Raw genomic sequence first — 22,340 nt, forward strand, 5'->3', positions numbered from 1 at the left:
TTCCCTGCCAGTGAACAGCCCCTACCCTGACTAATTCCCCTGCCAGTGAACAGCCCCTACCCTGACTAATTCCCCTACCAGTGAACAACCCCTACCCTGACTAATTCCCCTGCCAGTGAACAGCCCCTACCCTGACTAATTCCCCTGCCAGTGAACAGCCCCTACCCTGACTAATTCCCCTGCCAGTGAACAGCCCCTACCCTGACTAATTCCCCTGCCAGTGAACAGCCCCTACCTGACTAATTCCCCTGCCAGTGAACAGCCCCTACCCTGACTAATTCCCCTGCCAGTAAACAGCCCCTACCCTGACTAATTCCCCTACCAGTGAACAACCCCTACCCTGACTAATTCCCCTGCTAGTGAACAGCCCCTACCCTGACTAATTCCCCTGCCAGTGAACAGCCCCTACCCTGACTAATTCCCCTGCCAGTGAACAGCCCCTTCCCTGACTAATTCCCCTGCCAGTGAACAGCCCCTACCCTGACTAATTCCCCTGCCAGTGAACAGCCCCTACCCTGACTAATTCCCCTGCCAGTGAACAGCCCCTACCCTGACTAATTCCCCTGCCAGTAAACAGCCCCTACCCTGACTAATTCCCCTACCAGTGAACAACCCCTACCCTGACTAATTCCCCTGCCAGTGAACAGCCCCTACCCTGACTAATTCCCCTGCCAGTGAACAGTCCCTACCCTGACTAATTCCCCTGCTAGTGAACAGCCCCTACCCTGACTAATTCCCCTGCCAGTGAACAGCCCCTACCCTGACTAATTCCTCTGCCAGTGAACAGCCCCTTCCCTGACTAATTCCCCTGCCAGTGAACAGCCCCTACCCTGACTAATTCCCCTGCCAGTGAACAGCCCCTACCCGGACTAATTCCCCTGCCAGTGAACAGCCCCTACCCTGACTAATTCCCCTGCCAGTGAACAATCCCTACCCTGACTAATTCCCCTGCCAGTGAACAGCCCCTACCCTGACTAATTCCCCTGCCAGTGAACAGCCCCTACCCTGACTAATTCCCCTGCCAGTGAACAGCCCCTACCCTGACTAATTCCCCTGCCAGTGAACAGCCCCTACCCTGACTAATTCCCCTGCCAGTGAACAGCCCCTACCCTGACTAATTCCCCTGCCAGTGAACAGCCCCTACCCTGACTAATTCCCCTGCCAGTGAACAACCCCTACCCTGACTAATTCCCCTGCCAGTGCACAGCCCCTACCCTGACTAATTCCCCTGCCAGTGAACAGCCCCAACCCTGACTAATTCCACTGCCAGTGAACAGCCCCTACCCTGACTAATTCCCCTGCCAGTGAACAGCCCCTACCCTGACTAATTCCCCTGCCAGTGAACAGCCCCGACCCTGACTAATTCCCCTGCCAGTGAACAGCCCCTACCCTGACTAATTCCCCTGCCAGTGAACAGCCCCTACCCTGACTAATTGCCCTGCCAGTGAACAATCCCTACCCTGACTAATTCCCCTGCCAGTGAACAGCCCCTACCCTGACTAATTCCCCTGCCAGTGAACAGCCCCTACCCTGACTAATTCCTCTGCCAGTGAACAACCCCTACCCTGACTAATTCCCCTGCCAGTAAACAGCCCCTACCCTGACTAATTCCCCTGCCAGTGAACAGCCCCTACCCTGACTAATTCCCCTGCCAGAGAACAGCCCCTACCCTGACTAATTCCCCTGCCAGTGAACAGCCCCAACCCTGACTAATTCCCCTGCTAGTGAACAGCCCCTAGCCTGACTAATTCCCCTGCCAGTGCACAGCCCCTACCCTGACTAATTCCCCTGCCAGTGAACAGCCCCTACCCTGACTAATTCCCCTGCCAGTGAACAACCCCTACCCTGACTAATTCCCCTGCCAGTGAACAGCCCCTACCCTGACTAATTCCCCTGCCAGTGAACAGCCCCTACCTGACTAATTCCCTCGCCAGTGAACAGCCCCTACCCTGACTAATTCCCTCGCCAGTGAACAGCCCCTACCCTGACTAATTCCCCTGCCAGTGAACAGCCCCTACCCTGACTAATTCCCCTGCCAGTGAACAACCCCTACCCTGACTAATTCCCCTGCCAGTGTACAGCCCCTACCCTGACTAATTCCCCTGCCAGTGAACAGCCCCTACCTGACTAATTCCCCTGTCAGTGAACAGCCCCTACCCTGACTAATTCCCCTGCCAGTGAACAGCCCCTACCCTGACTAATTCCCCTGCCAGTGAACAACCCCTACCCCGACTAATTCCCCTGCCAGTGAACAGCCCCTACCCTGACTAATTCCCCTGCCAGTGAACAGCCCCTACCTGACTAATTCCCCTGCCAGTGAACAGCCTCTACCCGGACTAATTTCCCTGCCTGTGAACAACCCCTACCCTGACTAATTCCCCTGCCAGTGAACAGCCCCTACCCTGACTAATTCCCCTGCCTGTGAACAACCCCTACCCTGACTAATTCCCCTGCCAGTAAACAGCCTCTACCCGGACTAATTTCCCTGCCAGTGAACAGCCTCTACCCTGACTAATTCCCCTGCCAGTGAACAATCCCTACCCCGACTAATTCCCCTGCCAGTGAACAGCCCCTACCTGACTAATTCCCCTGCCAGTGAACAGCCCCTACCTGACTAATTCCCCTGCCAGTGAACAGCCCCTACCCCGACTAATTCCCCTGCCAGTGAACAGCCCCTACCCTGACTAATTCCCCTGCCAGTGAACAACCCCTACCCTGACTAATTCCCCTGCCAGTGAACAGCCCCTACCCTGACTAATTCCCCTGCCAGTGAACAGCCCCTACCCTGACTAATTCCCCTGCCAGTGAACAGCCCCTACCCTGACTAATTCCCTCGCCAGTGAACAGCCCCTACCCTGACTAATTCCCTCGCCAGTGAACAGCCCCTACCCTGACTAATTCCCCTGCCAGTGAACAGCCCCTTACCTGACTAATTCCCCTGCCAGTGAACAGCCCCTACCCTGACTAATTCCCCTGCCAGTGAACAACCCCTACCCTGACTAATTCCCCTGCCAGTGAACAGCCCCTACCATGACTAATTCCCCTGCCAGTGAACAGCCCCTACCTGACTAATTCCCCTGTCAGTGAACAGCCCCTACCCTGACTAATTCCCCTGCCAGTGAACAGCCTCTACCCGGACTAATTTCCCTGCCTGTGAACAACCCCTACCCTGACTAATTCCCTCGCCAGTGAACAGCCCCTACCCCGACTAATTCCCCTGCCGGTGAACAGCCCTTTCCCTGACTAATTCCCCTGCCAGTGCACAGCCCCTACCCTGACTAATTCCACTGCCAGTGAACAACCCCTACCCTGACTAATTCCCCTGCCGGTGAACAGCCCTTTCCCTGACTAATTCCCCTGGCAGTGCACAGCCCCTACCCCGACTAATTCCCCTGCCAGTGAACAGCCCCTACCCTGACTAATTTCCCTGCCTGTGAACAACCCCTACCCTGACTAATACCCCTGCTAGTGAACAGCCCCTACCCTGACTAATTCCCCTGCCAGTGAACAGCCCCTACCCTGACTAATCCCCTGCCAGTGAACAGCCCCTACCCTGACTAATTCCCCTGCCAGTGAACAGCCCCTACCCTGACTAATCCCCTGCCAGTGAACAGCCCCTACCCTGACTAATCCCCTGCCAGTGAACAGCCCCTACCCTGACTAATTCCCCTGCCAGTGAACAGCCCCTACCCTGACTAATCCCCTGCCAGTGAACAGCCCCTACCCTGACTAATTCCCCTGCCAGTAAACAGCCTCTACCCGGACTAATTTCCCTGCCAGTGAACAGCCCCTACCCTGACTAATTCCCCTGCCAGTGAACAGCCCCTACCCTGACTAATTCCCCTGCCAGTGAACAGCCCCTACCTGACTAATTCCCCTGCCAGTGAACAGCCCCTACCCTGACTAATTCCCCTGCCAGTGAACAGCCCCTTCCCTGACTAATTTCCCTGCCAGTGAACAGCCCCTACCCTGACTAATTCCCCTGCCAGTGAACAGCCCCTACCTGACTAATTCCCCTGCCAGTGAACAGCCCCTACCCTGACTAATTCCCCTGCCAGTAAACAGCCCCTACCCTGACTAATTCCCCTACCAGTGAACAACCCCTACCCTGACTAATTCCCCTGTCAGTGAACAGCACCTACCCTGACTAATTCCCCTGCCAGTGAACAGCCCCTACCCTGACTAATTCCCCTGCCAGTGAACAGCCCCTACCTGACTAATTCCCCTGTCAGTGAACAGCACCTACCCTGACTAATTCCCCTGCCAGTGAACAGCCCCTACCCTGACTAATTCCCCTGCCAGTGAACAGCCCCTACCTGACTAATTCCCCTGTCAGTGAACAGCCTCTACCCTGACTAATTCCCCTGCCAGTGAACAGCCTCTACCCGGACTAATTTCCCTGCCTGTGAACAACCCCTACCCTGACTAATTCCCCTGCCAGTGAACAGCCCCTACCCTGACTAATTCCCCTGCCAGTGAACAGCCCCTACCCTGACTAATTCCCCTGCCAGTGAACAGCCCCTACCCTGACTAATTCCCCTGCCAGTGAACAGCCCCTACCCTGACTAATTCCCCTGCCAGTGAACAGCCCCTACCCTGACTAATTCCCCTGCCAGTGAACAGCCCCTACCTGACTAATTCCCCTGCCAGTGAACAGCCCCTACCCTGACTAATTCCCCTGCCAGTAAACAGCCCCTACCCTGACTAATTCCCCTACCAGTGAACAACCCCTACCCTGACTAATTCCACTGCCAGTGAACAGCCTCTACCCGGACTAATTCCCCTGCTAGTGAACAGCCCCTACCCTGACTAATTCCCCTGCCAGTGAACAGTCCCTACCCTGACTAATTCCCCTGCCAGTGAACAGCCCCTACCCTGACTAATTCCCCTGCCAGTGAACAGCCCCTACCTGACTAATTCCCTCGCCAGTGAACAGCCCCTACTCTGACTAATTCCCCTGCCAGTGAACAGCCCCTACCCTGACTAATTCCCCTGCCAGTGAACAGCCCCTACCTGACTAATTCCCTCCCAGTGAACAGCCCCTACCTGACTAATTCCCTCGCCAGTGAACAGCCCCTACCCTGACTAATTCCCTCGCCAGTGAACAGCCCCTACCTGACTAATTCCCTCGCCAGTGAACAGCCCCTACCCTGACTAATTCCCTCGCCAGTGAACAGCCCCTACCCTGACTAATTCCCTCGCCAGTGAACAGCCCCTTACCTGACTAATTCCCCTGCCAGTGAACAACCCCTACCCTGACTAATTCCCCTGCCAGTGAACAGCCCCTACCCTGACTAATTCCCCTGCCAGTGAACAGCTCCTACCCTGACTAATTCCCCTGCCAGTGAACAGCCCCTACCCTGACTAATTCCCCTGCCAGTGAACAGCCCCTACCCCGACTAATTCCCCTGCCAGTGAACAGCCCCTACCCTGACTAATTCCCCTGCCAGTAAACAACCCCTACCCTGACTAATTCCCCTGCCAGTGAACAGCCCCTACCCTGACTAATTCCCCTGTCAGTGAACAGCCCCTACCCTGACTAATTCCCCTGCCAGTGAACAGCCCCTACCCTGACTAATTCCCCTGCCAGTGAACAACCCCTACCCTGACTAATTCCCCTGCCAGTGAACAGCCCCTACCCTGACTAATTCCCCTGCCAGTGAACAACCCCTACCCTGACTAATTCCCCTGCCAGTGAACAGCCCCTACCCTGACTAATTCCCCTGCCAGTGAACAGCCCCTACCTGACTAATTCCCTCGCCAGTGAACAGCCCCTACCCTGACTAATTCCCCTGCCAGTGAACAGCCCCTACCCTGACTAATTCCCCTGCCGGTGAACAGCCCTTACCCTGACTAATTCCCCTGCCAGTGAACAGCCCCTACCCTGACTAATTCCCCTGCCAGTGAACAACCCCTACCCTGACTAATTCCCCTGCCAGTGAACAGCCCCTACCCTGACTAATTCCCCTGCCAGTGAACAGCCCCTACCCTGACTAATTCCCCTACCAGTGAACAACCCCTACCCTGACTAATTCCCCTGCCAGTGAACAACCCCTACCCTGACTAATTCCCCTGCCAGTGAACAGCCCCTACCCTGACTAATTCCCCTGCCAGTGAACAGCCCCTACCCTGACTAATTCCCCTACCAGTGAACAACCCCTACCCTGACTAATTCCCCTGCCAGTGAACAACCCCTACCCTGACTAATTCCCCTGCCAGTGAACAGCCCCTACCCTGACTAATTCCCCTGCCAGTGAACACCCCCTACCCTGACTAATTCCCCTGCCAGTGAACAGCCCCTACCCTGACTAATTCCCCTGCCAGTGAACAGCCCCTACCCTGACTAATTCCCCTGCCAGTGAACAGCACCTACCCTGACTAATTCCCTCGCCAGTGAACAGCCCCTACCCTGACTAATTCCCCTGCCAGTGAACAGCCCCTTACCTGACTAATTCCCCTGCCAGTGAACAGCCCCTACCCTGACTAATTCCCCTGCCAGTGAACAACCCCTACCCTGACTAATTCCCCTGCCAGTGAACAGCCCCTACCCTGACTAATTCCCCTGCCAGTGAACAATCCCTACCCTGACTAATTCCCCTGCCAGTGAACAGCCTCTACCCTGACTAATTCCCCTGCCAGTGAACAGTCCCTACCCTGACTAATTCCCCTGCCAGTGAACAGTCCCTACCCTGACTAATTCCCCTGCCAGTGAACAGCCTCTACCCTGACTAATTCCCCTGCCAGTGAACAGTCCCTACCCTGACTAATTCCCCTGCCAGTGAACAGTCCCTACCCTGACTAATTCCCCTGCCAGTGAACAGCCTCTACCCTGACTAATTCCCCTGCCAGTGAACAGTCCCTACCCTGACTAATTCCCCTGCCAGTGAATAGCCCCTACCTGACTAATTACCCTGTCAGTGAACAGCCCCTACCCTGACTAATTCCCCTGCCAGTGAACAGCCTCTACCCGGACTAATTTCCCTGCCTGTGAACAACACCTACCCTGACTAATTTCCCTGCCTGTGAACAGCCCCTACCCTGACTAATTCCCCTGCTAGTGAACAGCCCCTACCCTGACTAATTCCCCTGCTAGTGAACAGCCCCTTCCCTGACTAATTCCCCTGTCAGTGAACAGCCCCTACCCTGACTAATTCCCCTGCTAGTGAACAGCCCCTACCCTGACTAATTCCCTCGCCAGTGAACAACCCCTACCCTGACTAATTCCCCTGCCAGTGAACAGCCCCTTCCCTGACTAATTCCCCTGCCAGTGAACAGCCCCTACCCTGACTAATTCCCCTGCCAGTGAACAGCCCCTACCCTGACTAATTCCCCTGCCAGTGAACAGCCCCTACCCTGACTAATTCCCATGCCAGTGAACAGCCCCTACCCTGACTAATTCCCCTGCCAGTGAACAGCCCCTACCCTGACTAATTCCCCTGCCAGTGTACAGCCCCTACCCTGACTAATTCCCCTGCCAGTAAACAGCCTCTACCCGGACTAATTTCCCTGCCAGTGAACAGCCCCTACCCTGACTAATTCCCCTGCCAGTGAACAGCCCCTACCCTGACTAATTCCCCTGCCAGTGAACAGCACCTACCTGACTAATTCCCCTGCCAGTGAACAGCCCCTACCCTGACTAATTCCCCTGCCAGTAAACAGCCCCTACCCTGACTAATTCCCCTACCAGTGAACAACCCCTACCCTGACTAATTCCACTGCCAGTGAACAGCCTCTACCCGGACTAATTCCCTGCCAGTGAACAACCCCTACCCTGACTAATTCCCCTGCCAGTGAACAGCCCCTACCCTGACTAATTCCCCTGCCAGTGAACAGCCCCTACCCTGACTAATTCCCCTGCCAGTGAACAACCCCTACCCTGACTAATTCCCCTGCCAGTGAACAGCCCCTACCCTGACTAATTCCCCTGCCAGTGAACAGCCCCTACCCTGACTAATTCCCCTGCCAGTGAACAACCCCTACCCTGACTAATTCCCCTGCCAGTGAACAGCCCCTACCCTGACTAATTCCCCTGCCAGTGAACAGCCCCTACCCTGACTAATTCCCCTGCCAGTGAACAGCACCTACCCTGACTAATTCCCCTGCCAGTGAACAGCCCCTACCCTGACTAATTCCCCTGCCAGTGAACAGCCCCTACCCTGACTAATTCCCCTGCCAGTGAACAGCCCCGACCTGACTAATTCCCCTGCCAGTGAACAGCCCCTACCCTGACTAATTCCCCTGCCAGTGAACAGCCCCTACCCTGACTAATTCCCCTGCCAGTGAACAGCCCCTACCCTGACTAATTCCCCTGCCAGTAAACAGCCCCTACCCTGACTAATTCCCCTACCAGTGAACAACCCCTACCCTGACTAATTCCACTGCCAGTGAACAGCCTCTACCCGGACTAATTCCCTGCCAGTGAACAACCCCTACCCTGACTAATTCCCCTGCCAGTGAACAGCCCCTACCCTGACTAATTCCCCTGCCAGTGAACAGCCCCTACCCTGACTAATTCCCCTGCCAGTGAACAACCCCTACCCTGACTAATTCCCCTGCCAGTGAACAGCCCCTACCCTGACTAATTCCCCTGCCAGTGAACAGCCCCTACCCTGACTAATTCCCCTGCCAGTGAACAGCCCCTACCCTGACTAATTCCCCTGCCAGTGAACAGCCCCTACCCTGACTAATTCCCCTGCCAGTGAACAGCCCCTACCCTGACTAATTCCCCTGCCAGTGAACAGCCCCTACCCTGACTAATTCCCCTGCCAGTGAACAGTCCCTACCCTGACTAATTCCCCTGCCAGTGAACAGCCCCTACCCTGACTAATTCCCCTGCCAGTGAACAGCCCCTACCTGACTAATTCCCTCGCCAGTGAACAGCCCCTACTCTGACTAATTCCCCTGCCAGTGAACAGCCCCTACCCTGACTAATTCCCCTGCCAGTGAACAGCCCCTACCTGACTAATTCCCTCGCCAGTGAACAGCCCCTACCTGACTAATTCCCTCGCCAGTGAACAGCCCCTACCCTGACTAATTCCCTCGCCAGTGAACAGCCCCTACCCTGACTAATTCCCTCGCCAGTGAACAGCCCCTACCCTGACTAATTCCCTCGCCAGTGAACAGCCCCTTACCTGACTAATTCCCCTGCCAGTGAACAACCCCTACCCTGACTAATTCCCCTGCCAGTGAACAGCCCCTACCCTTACTAATTCCCCTGCCAGTGAACAGCCCCTACCCTGACTAATTCCCCTGCCAGTGAACAGCCCCTTCCCTGACTAATTCCCCAGCCAGTGAACAGCCCCTACCCTGACTAATTCCCCTGCCAGTGAACAACCCTACCCTGACTAATTCCCCTGCCAGTGAACAACCCCTACCCTGACTAATTCTCCTGCCAGTGAACAGCCCCTACCCTGACTAATTCCCCTGCCAGTGAACAGCCCCTACCCTGACTAATTCCCCTGCCAGTGAACAGCCCCTACCCTGACTAATTCCCCTGCCAGTAAACAGCCCCTACCCCGACTAATTCCCCTGCCAGTGAACAGCCCCTACCCTGACTAATTCCCCTGCCAGTAAACAGCCCCTACCCTGACTAATTCCCCTGCCAGTGAACAGCCCCTACCCTGACTAATTCCCCTGCCAGTGAACAACCCCTACCCTGACTAATTCCCCTGCCAGTGAACAGCCCCTACCCTGACTAATTCCCCTGCCAGTGAACAGCCCCTACCCTGACTAATTCCCCTGCCAGTGAACAGCCCCTACCCTGACTAATTCCCCTGCCAGTAAACAGCCCCTACCCCGACTAATTCCCCTGCCAGTGAACAACCCCGACCCTGACTAATTCCACTGCCAGTGAACAGCCCCTACCCCGACTAATTCCCCTGCCAGTGAACAGCCCCTTCCCTGACTAATTCCCCTGCCAGTGAACAGCCCCTACCCTGACTAATTTCCCTGCCAGTGAACAGCCCCTACCCTGACTAATTCCCCTGCCAGTGAACAGCTCCTACCCTGACTAATTCCCCTGCCAGTAAACAGCCCCTACCCTGACTAATTCCCCTGTCAGTGAACAGCCCCTACCCTGACTAATTCCCCTGCCAGTGAACAGCCTCTACCCCGACTAATTCCCCTGCCAGTGAACAGCCCCTACCCTGACTAATTCCCCTGCCAGTGAACAGCCCCTACCCTGACTAATTCCCCTGCCAGTGAACAGCCCCTACCCTGACTAATTCCCCTGCCAGTGAACAGCCCCTACCCCGACTAATTCCCCTGCCAGTGAACAGCCCCTACCCTGACTAATTCCCCTGCCAGTGAACAGCCCCTACCCTGACTAATTCCCCTGCCAGTGAACAGCCCCTACCCTGACTAATTCCACTGCCAGTGAACAGCCCCTACCCTGACTAATTCCACTGCCAGTGAACAGCCCCTACCCTGACTAATTCCCCTGCCAGTGATCAATCCCTAACCTGACTAATTCCACTGCCAGTGAACAGCCCCTACCCTGACTAATTCCCCTGCCAGTGAACAGCCCCTACCCTGACTAATACCCCTGCCAGTAAACAGCCCCTACCCTGACTAATTCCCCTGCCAGTGAACAGCCCCTACCCTGACTAATTCCCCTGCCAGTAAACAGCCCCTACCCTGACTAATTCCCCTGCCTGTGAACAACCCCTACCCTGACTAATTTCCCTGCCAGTGAACAACCCCTTCCCTGACTAATTCCCCTGCCAGTGAACAGCCCCTACCCTGACTAATTCCCCTGCCAGTGAACAGCCCTTACCCTGACTAATTCCCCTGCCAGTGAACAGCCCCTACCCTGACTAATTCCACTGCCAGTGAACAGCCCCTACCCTGACTAATTCCACTGCCAGTGAACAGCCCCTACCCTGACTAATTCCCCTGCCAGTGATCAATCCCTAACCTGACTAATTCCACTGCCAGTGAACAGCCCCTACCCTGACTAATTCCCCTGCCAGTGAACAGCCCCTACCCTGACTAATTCCCCTGCCAGTAAACAGCCCCTACCCTGACTAATTCCCCTGCCAGTGAACAGCCCCTACCCTGACTAATTCCCCTGCCAGTAAACAGCCCCTACCCTGACTAATTCCCCTGCCAGTAAACAGCCCCTACCCTGACTAATTCCCCTGCCAGTGAACAATCCCTAACCTGACTAATTCTACTGCCAGTGAACAGCCCCTACCCTGACTAATTCCCCTGCCAGTGAACAGCCCCTACCCTGACTAATTCCCCTGCCAGTAAACAGCCCCTACCCTGACTAATTCCCCTGCCAGTAAACAGCCCCTACCCTGACTAATTCCCCTGCCAGTGAACAGCCCCTACCCCGACTAACTCCCCTGCCCGTGAACAGCCCCTACCCTGACTAATTCCCCTGCCAGTGAACAGCCCCTACCCTGACTAATTCCCCTGCCAGTGAGCAGCCCCTACCCTGACTAATTCCCCCGCCAGTGAACAGCCCCTACCCTGACTAATTTCCCTGCCAGTGAACAGCCCCTACCCTGACTAATTCCCCTGCCAGTGAACAGCCCCTACCCTGACTAATTCCCCTGCCAGTGAACAGCCCCTACCCTGACTAATTCCCCTGCCAGTGAACAGCCCCTACCCTGACTAATTCCCCTGACAGTGAACAGCCCCTACCCTGACTAATTCCCCTGCCAGTGAACAGCCCCTACCCTGACTAATTCCCCTGCCAGTGAACAGCCCCTACCCTGACTAATTCCCCTGCCAGTGAACAGCCCCTACCCTGACTAATTCCCCTGCCAGTGAACAGCCCCTACCCTGACTAATTCCCCTGCCAGTGAACAGCCCCTTCCCTGACTAATTCCCCTGCCAGTGAACAGCCCCTATCCTGACTAATTCCCCTGCCAGTGAACAACCCTACCCTGACTAATTCCCCTGCCAGTGAACAACCCCTACCCTGACTAATTCCCCTGCCAGTGAACAGCCCCTACCATGACTAATTCCCCTGCCAGTGAACAGCCCCTACCCTGACTAATTCCCCTGCCAGTGAACAGCCCCTACCCTGACTAATTCCCCTGCCAGTAAACAGCCCCTACCCCGACTAATTCCCCTGCCAGTGAACAGCCCCTACCCTGACTAATTCCCCTGCCAGTAAACAGCCCCTAACCTGACTAATTCCCCTGCCAGTGAACAGCCCCTACCCTGACTAATTCCCCTGCCAGTGAACAACCCCTACCCTGACTAATTCCCCTGCCAGTGAACAGCCCCTACCCTGACTAATTCCCCTGCCAGTGAACAGCCCCTACCCTGACTAATTCCCCTGCCAGTGAACAGCCCCTACCCTGACTAATTCCCCTGCCAGTAAACAGCCCCTACCCCGACTAATTCCCCTGCCAGTGAACAACCCCTACCCTGACTAATTCCACTGCCAGTGAACAGCCCCTACCCCGACTAATTCCCCTGCCAGTGAACAGCCCCTTCCCTGACTAATTCCCCTGCCAGTGAACAGCCCCTACCCTGACTAATTTCCCTGCCAGTGAACAGCCCCTACCCTGACTAATTCCCCTGCCAGTGAACAGCCCCTACCCTGACTAATTGCCCTGCCAGTAAACAGCCCCTACCCTGACTAATTCCCCTGTCAGTGAACAGCCCCTACCCTGACTAATTCCCCTGCCAGTGAACAGCCTCGACCCCGAATAATTCCCCTGCCAGTGAACAGCCCCTACCCTGACTAATTCCCCTGCCAGTGAACAGCCCCTACCCTGACTAATTCCCCTGCCAGTGAACAGCCCCTACCCTGACTAATTCCCCTGCCAGTGAACAGCCCCTACCTCGACTAATTCCCCTGCCAGTGAACAGCCCCTACCCTGATTAATTCCCCTGCCAGTGAACAGCCCCTACCCTGACTAATTCCCCTGCCAGTGAACAGCCCCTACCCTGACTAATTCCACTGCCAGTGAACAGCCCCTACCCTGACTAATTCCACTGCCAGTGAACAGCCCCTACCCTGACTAATTCCCCTGCCAGTGATCAATCCCTAACCTGACTAATTCCACTGCCAGTGAACAGCCCCTACCCTGACTAATTCCCCTGCCAGTGAACAGCCCCTACCCTGACTAATTCCCCTGCCAGTAAACAGCCCCTACCCTGACTAATTCCCCTGCCAGTGAACAGCCCCTACCCTGACTAATTCCCCTACCAGTAAACAGCCCCTACCCTGACTAATTCCCCTGCCTGTGAACAACCCCTACCCTGACTAATTTCCCTGCCAGTGAACAACCCCTTCCCTGACTAATTCCCCTGCCAGTGAACAGCCCCTAATCTGACTAATTCCCCTGCCAGTGAACAGCCCTTACCCTGACTAATTCCCCTGCCAGTGAACAGCCCCTACCCTGACTAATTCCACTGCCAGTGAACAGCCCCTACCCTGACTAATTCCACTGCCAGTGAACAGCCCCTACCCTGACTAATTCCCCTGCCAGTGATCAATCCCTAACCTGACTAATTCCACTGCCAGTGAACAGCCCCTACCCTGACTAATTCCCCTGCCAGTGAACAGCCCCTACCCTGACTAATTCCCCTGCCAGTAAACAGCCCCTACCCTGACTAATTCCCCTGCCAGTGAACAGCCCCTACCCTGACTAATTCCCCTGCCAGTAAACAGCCCCTACCCTGACTAATTCCCCTGCCAGTAAACAGCCCCTGCCCTGACTAATTCCCCTGCCAGTGAACAATCCCTAACCTGACTAATTCCACTGCCAGTGAACAGCCCCTACCCTGACTAATTCCCCTGCCAGTGAACAGCCCCTACCCTGACTAATTCCCCTGCCAGTGAACAGCCCCTACCCTGACTAATTCCCCTGCCAGTAAACAGCCCCTACCCTGACTAATTCCCCTGCCAGTGAACAGCCCCTACCCCGACTAACTCCCCTGCCCGTGAACAGCCCCTACCCTGACTAATTCCCCTGCCAGTGAACAGCCCCTACTCTGACTAATTCCCCTGCCAGTGAGCAGCCCCTACCCTGACTAATTCCCCTGCCAGTGAACAGCCCCTACCCTGACTAATTTCCCTGCCAGTGAAGAGCCCCTACCCTGACTAATTCCCCTGCCAGTGAACAGCCCCTACCCTGACTAATTCCCCTGCCAGTGAACAGCCCCTACCCTGACTAATTCCCCTGCCAGTGAACAGCCCCTACCCTAACTAATTCCCCTGACAGTGAACAGCCCCTACCCTGACTAATTCCCCTGCCAGTGAACAGCCCCTACCCTGACTAATTCCCCTGCCAGTGAACAGCCCCTACCCTGACTAATTCCCCTGCCAGTGAACAGCCCCTACCCTGACTAATTCCCCTGCCAGTGAACAGCCCCTACCCTGACTAATTCCCCTGCCAGTGAACAGCCCCTACCCTGACTAATTCCCCTGCCAGTGAACAGCCCCTACCCTGACTAATTCCCCTGCCAGTGAACAATCCCTACCCTGACTAATTCCCCTGCCAGTGAACAGCCCCTACCTGACTAATTCCCCTGCCAGTGAACAGCTCCTACCCTGACTAATTCCCCTGCCAGTGAACAACCCCTACCCTGACTAATTCCCCTGCCAGTGAACAGCCCCTACCCTGACTAATTCCCCTGCGAGTGAACAGCTCATACCCTGACTAATTCCCCTGCTAGTGAACAATCCCTACCCTGACTAATTCCCCTGCCAGTGAACAGCCCCTACCCTGACTAATTCCCCTGCCAGTAAACAGCCCCTACCCTGACTAATTCCCCTGCCAGTGAACAGCCCCTACCTGACTAATTCCCCTGCCAGTGAACAACCCCTACCCTGACTAATTCCCCTGCCAGTGAACAGCCCCTACCCTGACTAATTCCCCTGCCAGTGAACAGCCCCTATCCTGACTAATTCCCCTGCCAGTGAACAGCCCCTACCCTGACTAATTCCCCTGCCAGTGAACAACCCCTACCCTGACTAATTCCCCTGCCAGTGAACAGCTCCTACCCTGACTAATTCCCCTGCCAGTGAACAGCCCCTACCCTGACTAATTCCCCTGCCAGTGAACAGCCCCTACCCTGACTAATTCCCCTGCCAGTAAACAGCCCCTACCCTGACTAATTCCCCTGCCTGTGAACAACCCCTACCCTGACTAATTCCCCTGTCAGGGAACAATCCCTACCCTGACTAATTCCCCTGCCAGTGAACAGCCCCTACCCTGACTAATTCCCCTGCCAGTGAACAGCCCCTACCCTGACTAATTCCCCTGCCAGTGAACAGCCCCTACCCTGACTAATTCCCCTGACAGTGAACAGCCCCTACCCTGACTAATTCCCCTGCCAGTGAACAGCCCCTACCCTGACTAATTCCCCTGCCAGTGAACAGCCCCTACCCTGACTAATTCCCCTGCCAGTGAACAGCCCCTACCCTGACTAATTCCCCTGCCAGTGAACAGCCCCTACCCTGACTAATTCCCCTGCCAGTGAACAGCCCCTACCCTGACTAATTCCCCTGCCAGTGAACAGCCCCTACCCTGACTAATTCCCCTGCCAGTGAACAATCCCTACCCGGACTAATTCCCCTGCCAGTGAACAGCCCCTACCTGACTAATTCCCCTGCCAGTGAACAGCTCCTACCCTGACTAATTCCCCTGCCAGTGAACAACCCCTGCCCTGACTAATTCCCCTGCCAGTGAACAGCCCCTACCCTGACTAATTCCCCTGCGAGTGAACAGCTCATACCCTGACTAATTCCCCTGCTAGTGAACAATCCCTACCCTGACTAATTCCCCTGCCAGTGAACAGCCCCTACCCTGACTAATTCCCCTGCCAGTAAACAGCCCCTACCCTGACTAATTCCCCTGCCAGTGAACAGCCCCTACCTGACTAATTCCCCTGCCAGTGAACAACCCCTACCCTGACTAATTCCCCTGCCAGTGAACAGCCCCTACCCTGACTAATTCCCCTGCCAGTGAACAGCCCCTATCCTGACTAATTCCCCTGCCAGTGAACAGCCCCTACCCTGACTAATTCCCCTGCCAGTGAACAACCCCTACCCTGACTAATTCCCCTGCCAGTGAACAGCTCCTACCCTGACTAATTCCCCTGCCAGTGAACAGCCCCTACCCTGACTAATTCCCCTGCCAGTGAACAGCCCCTACCCTGACTAATTCCCCTGCCAGTAAACAGCCCCTACCCTGACTAATTCCCCTGCCTGTGAACAACCCCTACCCTGACTAATTCCCCTGTCAGTGAACAATCCCTACCCTGACTAATTCCCCTGCCAGTGAACAACCCCTACCCTGACTAATTCCCCTGCCAGTGAACAGCCCTTACCCTTACTAATTCCCCTGCCAGTGAACAGCCCCTACCCTGACTAATTCCACTGCCAGTGAACAGCCCCTACCCTGACTAATTCCACTGCCAGTGAACAGCCCCTACCCTGACTAATTCCCCTGCCAGTGAACAGCCCCTACCCTGACTAATTCCCCTGCCAGTGAACAGCCCCTACCCTGACTAATTCCCCTGCCAGTGATCAATCCCTAACCTGACTAATTCCACTGCCAGTGAACAGCCCCGACCCTGACTAATTCCCCTGCCAGTGAACAGCCCCTACCCTGACTAATTCCCCTGCCAGTGATCAATCCCTAACCTGACTAATTCCACTGCCAGTGAACAGCCCCTACCCTGATTAATTCACCTGCCAGTGAACAGCCCCTACCATGACTAATTCCCCTGCCAGTGAACAGCCCCTACCCTGACTAATTCCCCTGCCAGTAAACAGCCCCTACCCTGACTAATTCCCCTGCCAGTAAACAGCCCCTACCCTGACTAATTCCCCTGCCAGTGAACAATCCCTTCCCTGACTAATTCCCCTGCCAGTAAACAGCCCCTACCCTGACTAATTCCCCTGCCAGTAAACAGCCCCTACCCTGACTAATTCCCCTGCCAGTGAACAACCCCTACCCTGACTAATTCCCCTGCCAGTGAACAACCCCTACCCTGACTAATTCCCCTGCCAGTAAACAGCCGCTACCCTGACTAATTCCCCTGCCAGTGAACAGCCCCTACCCTGACTAATTCCCCTGCCAGTGAACAGCCCCTACCCTGACTAATTCCCCTGCCAGTAAACAGCCCCTACCCTGACTAATTCCCCTGCCAGTAAACAGCCCCTACCCTGACTAATTCCCCTGCCAGTAAACAGCCCCTACCCTGACTAATTCCCCTGCCAGTGAACAATCCCTACCCTGACTAATTCCCCTGCCAGTGAACAGCCCCTACCCTGACTAATTCCCCTGCCAGTGAACAGCCCCTACCCTGACTAATTCCCCTGCCGGTGAACAGCCCCTTCCCTGACTAATTCCCCTGCCAGTGAACAGCCCCTACCCTGACTAATTCCCCTGCCAGTGAACAGCCCCGACCCTGACTAATTCCCCTGCCAGTGAACAGCCCCTACCCTGACTAATTCCCCTGCCAGTGAACAATCCCTACCCTGACTAATTCCCCTGCCAGTGAACAGCCCCTACCCTGACTAATTCCCCTGCCAGTGAACAGCCCCTACCCTGACTAATTCCCCTGCCAGTGAACAGCCCCTACCCTGACTAATTCCCCTGCCAGTAAACAGCCCCTACCCTGACTAATTCCCCTGCCAGTGAACAACCCCTACCCTGACTAATTCCCTGCCAGTGAACAACCCCTACCCTGACTAATTCCCCTGCCAGTGAACAGCCCCTACCCTGACTAATTCCCCTGCCAGTGATCAATCCCTCACCTGACTAATTCCACTGCCAGTGAACAGCCCCTACCCTGATTAATTCACCTGCCAGTGAACAGCCCCTACCCTGACTAATTCCCCTGCCAGTGAACAGCCCCTACCCTGACTAATTCCCCTGCCAGTGAACAGCCCCTACAATGACTAATTCCCCTGCCAGTGAACAACCCCTACCCTGACTAATTCCCCTGCCAGTGAACAGCCTCTACCCTGACTAATTCCCCTGCGAGTGAACAGCCCCTTCCCTGACTAATTCCCCTGCGAGTGAACAGCCCCTACCCCGACTAATTCCCCTGCCAGTGAACAGCCCCTTCCCTGACTAATTCCCCTGCCAGTGAACAACCCCTACCCTGACTAATTCCCCTGCCAGTGAACAGCCCCTTCCCTGACAAATTCCCCTGCGAGTGAACAGCCCCTACCCTGACTAATTCCCCTGCCAGTGAACAGTCCCTACCCAGACTAATCCCCTGCCAGTGAACAGCCCCTACCCCGACTAATCCCCTGCGAGTGAACAGCCCCTACCCTGACTAATTCCCCTGCCAGTGAACAGTCCCTACCCAGACTAATCCCCTGCCAGTGAACAGCCCCTACCCCGACTAATCCCCTGCCAGTGAACAGCCCCTTCCCTGACTAATTACCCTGCCAGTGAACAACCCCTACCCTGACTAATTCCCCTGCGAGTGAACAGCCCCTACCCCGACTAATTCCCCTGCCAGTGAACAGCCCCTACCCTGAATAATTCCCCTGCCAGTGAACAACCCCTACCCTGACTAATTCCCCTGCCAGTGAACAGCCCCTACCCTGACTAATTCCCCTGCCAGTGAACAGCCCCTACCCTGACTAATTCCCCTGCCAGTGAACAACCCCTACCCTGACTAATTCCCCTGCCAGTGAACAGCCTCTACCCTGACTAATTCCCCTGCCAGTGAAGAACCCCTACCCTGACTAATTCCCCTGCCAGTGAACAGCCCCTACCCTGACTAATTCCCCTGCCAGTGAACAGCCCCTACCCTGACTAATTCCCCTGCCAGTGATCAATCCCTAACCTGACTAATTCCACTGCCAGTGAACAGCCCCTACCCTGATTAATTCACCTGCCAGTGAACAGCCCCTACCCTGACTAATTCCCCTGCCAGTGAACAGCCCCTACCCTGACTAATTCCCCTGCCAGTGAACAGCCCCTACCCTGACTAATTCCCCTGCCAGTGAACAACCCCTACCCTGACTAATTCCCCTGCCAGTGAACAGCCTCTACCCTGACTAATTCCCCTGCGAGTGAACAGCCCCTTCCCTGACTAATTCCCCTGCGAGTGAACAGCCCCTACCCCGACTAATTCCCCTGCCAGTGAACAGCCCCTTCCCTGACTAATTCCCCTGCCAGTGAACAACCCCTACCCTGACTAATTCCCCTGCCAGTGAACAGCCCCTTCCCTGACTAATTCCCCTGCGAGTGAACAGCCCCTACCCTGACTAATTCCCCTGCCAGTGAACAGTCCCTACCCAGACTAATCCCCTGCCAGTGAACAGCCCCTACCCCGACTAATCCCCTGCGAGTGAACAGCCCCTACCCTGACTAATTACCCTGCCAGTGAACAGTCCCTACCCAGACTAATCCCCTGCCAGTGAACAGCCCCTACCCCGACTAATCCCCTGCCAGTGAACAGCCCCTTCCCTGACTAATTACCCTGCCAGTGAACAACCCCTACCCTGACTAATTCCCCTGCGAGTGAACAGCCCCTACCCCGACTAATTCCCCTGCCAGTGAACAGCCCCTACCCTGAATAATTCCCCTGCCAGTGAACAACCCCTACCCTGACTAATTCCCCTGCCAGTGAACAGCCCCTACCCTGACTAATTCCCCTGCCAGTGAACAGCCCCTACCCTGACTAATTCCCCTGCCAGTGAACAACCCCTACCCTGACTAATTCCCCTGCCAGTGAACAGCCTCTACCCTGACTAATTCCCCTGCCAGTGAAGAACCCCTACCCTGACTAATTCCCCTGCCAGTGAACAGCCCCTACCCTGACTAATTCCCCTGCCAGTGAACAGCCCCTACCCTGACTAATTCCCCTGCCAGTGAACAGCCCCTACCCTGACTAATTCCCCTGCCAGTGAACAGCCCCGACCCTGACTAATTCCCCTGCCAGTGAACAGCCCCTTCCCTGACTAATTCCCCTGCCAGTGAACAGCCCCTACCCTGACTAATTCCCCTGCCAGTGAACAGCCCCTACCCTGACTAATTCCCCTGCCAGTGAACAGCCCCTGTCCTGACTAATTCCCCTGCCAGTGAACAGCCCCTACCCTGACTAACTCCCCTGCCAGTGAACAGCCCCTACCCTGACTAATTCCCCTGCCAGTGAACAGCCCCTACCCTGACTAATTCCCCTGCCAGTGAACAGCCCCTACCCTGAATAATTCCCCTGCCAGTGAACAGCCCCTACCCTGACTAATTCCCCTGCCAGTGAACAATCCCTACCCTGACTAATTCCCCTGCCAGTGAACAGCCCCTACCCTGACTAATTCCCCTGCCAGTGAACAATCCCTACCCTGACTAATTCCCCTGCCAGTGAACAGCCCCTACCCTGACTAATTTCCCTGCCAGTGAACAGCCCCTACCCTGACTAATTCCCCTGCCAGTGAACAGCCCCTACCCTGACTAATTCCCCTGCCAGTGAACAGCCTCTACCCTGACTAATTCCCCTGCCAGTGAACAACCCCTACCCTGACTAATTCCCCTGCCAGTGAACAACCCCTACCCTGACTAATTCCCCTGCCAGTGAACAGCCCCTACCCTGACTAATTCCCCTGCCAGTGAACAGCCCCTACCTGACTAATTCCCCTGCCAGAGAACAGCCCCTACCCTGACTAATTCCCCTGCCAGTGAACAACCCCTACCCTGACTAATTCCCCTGCCAGTGAACAGCCCCTACCCTGACTAATTCCCCTGCCAGTGAACAGCCCCTACCCTGAATAATTCCCCTGCCAGTGAACAGCCCCTACCCTGACTAATTCCCCTGCCAGTGAACAACCCCTACCCTGACTAAATCCCCTGCCAGTGAACAGTCCCTACCCTGACTAATTCCCCTGCCAGTGAACAGCCTCTACCCTGACTAATTCCCCTGCCAGTGAACAGCCCCTACCCTGACTAATTCCCCTGCCAGTGAACAACCCCTACCCTGACTAATTCCCCTGCCAGTGAACAGCCCCTACCCTGACTAATTCCCCTGCCAGTGAACAGCCCCTACCCCGACTAATTCCCCTGCCAGTGAACAGCCCCTACCCTGACTAATTCCCCTGCCAGTGAACAACCCCTACCCTGACTAATTCCCCTGCCAGTGAACAGCCCCTACCCTGACTAATTCCCCTGCCAGTGAACAGTCCCTACCCTGACTAATTCCCCTGCCAGTGAACAACCCTACCCTGACTAATTCCCCTGTCAGTGAACAGCCCCTTCCCTGACTAATTCCCCTGCCAGTGAACAGTCCCTACCCAGACTAATTCCCCTGCCAGTGAACAACCCTACCCTGACTAATTCCCCTGCCAGTGAACAGCCCCTACCCTGACTAATTCCCCTGCCAGTGCACAGGCCCTACCCCGACTAATTCCCCTGCCAGTGAACAGCCCCTACCCTGACTAATTCCCCTGCCAGTGAACAACCCCTACCCTGACTAATTCCCCTGCCAGTGAACAGCCCCTTCCCTGACTAATTCCCCTGCGAGTGAACAGCCCCTACCCCGACTAATTCCCCTGCCAGTGAACAGCCCCTTCCCCGACTAATTCCCCTGCCAGTGAACAACCCCTACCCTGACTAATTCCCCTGCCAGTGAACAGCCCCTTCCCTGACTAATTCCCCTGCGAGTGAACAGCCCCTACCCCGACTAATTCCCCTGCCAGTGAACAGCCCCTACCCTGACTAATTCCCCTGCCAGTGAACAGCCTCTACCCTGACTAATTCCCCTGCCAGTGAACAGCCCCTACCCTGACTAATTCCCCTGCCAGTGAACAGCTCCTACCTGACTAATTCCCCTGCCAGTGAACAGCCCCTACCCTGACTAATTCCCCTGCCAGTGAACAGCCCCGACCCTGACTAATTCCCCTGCCAGTGAACAGCCCCTACCCTGACTAATTCCCCTGCCAGTGAACAGCCCCTACCCTGACTAATTCCCCTGCCAGTGGCCAGCCCCTTCACTGACTAAATTACCTGCTAATGAGATGCCCCAACCCGACTATTTCCCATTCCCTGTGTACAGACCCTACCCCGACTAATTTCCATTCTTGTTAGAAGCACCTACACTGACGGGTTCCACACCCTGCTTTGAACCCCTGCCCAGTCTAGCATTTCTACGATTTTAAGGCATTGTCAACTTCTTAGGTAAATTCATACCTTTTTGTATCAATCAGAACAACAGCTCTCAGAAAATTGGTCAAAAAATCCTGCTCTTTCGAATGGACAAGTGATCATCAAGCAGAGTGGCTTAGTTGAAAATCACAATTAACAACGGCACCTATATTAGCATCTTTCGATCCAAATAGGAAGACGACAATTTCGAAGGATGCGAGTCAGGACAGAATAGGAGCGGTACTGTTGCAAAAAGACGACAGTTCA

Source organism: Scyliorhinus torazame, chromosome 23 (genome assembly GCF_047496885.1).
Source record: "Scyliorhinus torazame isolate Kashiwa2021f chromosome 23, sScyTor2.1, whole genome shotgun sequence".
Taxonomy (NCBI): domain Eukaryota; kingdom Metazoa; phylum Chordata; class Chondrichthyes; order Carcharhiniformes; family Scyliorhinidae; genus Scyliorhinus; species Scyliorhinus torazame.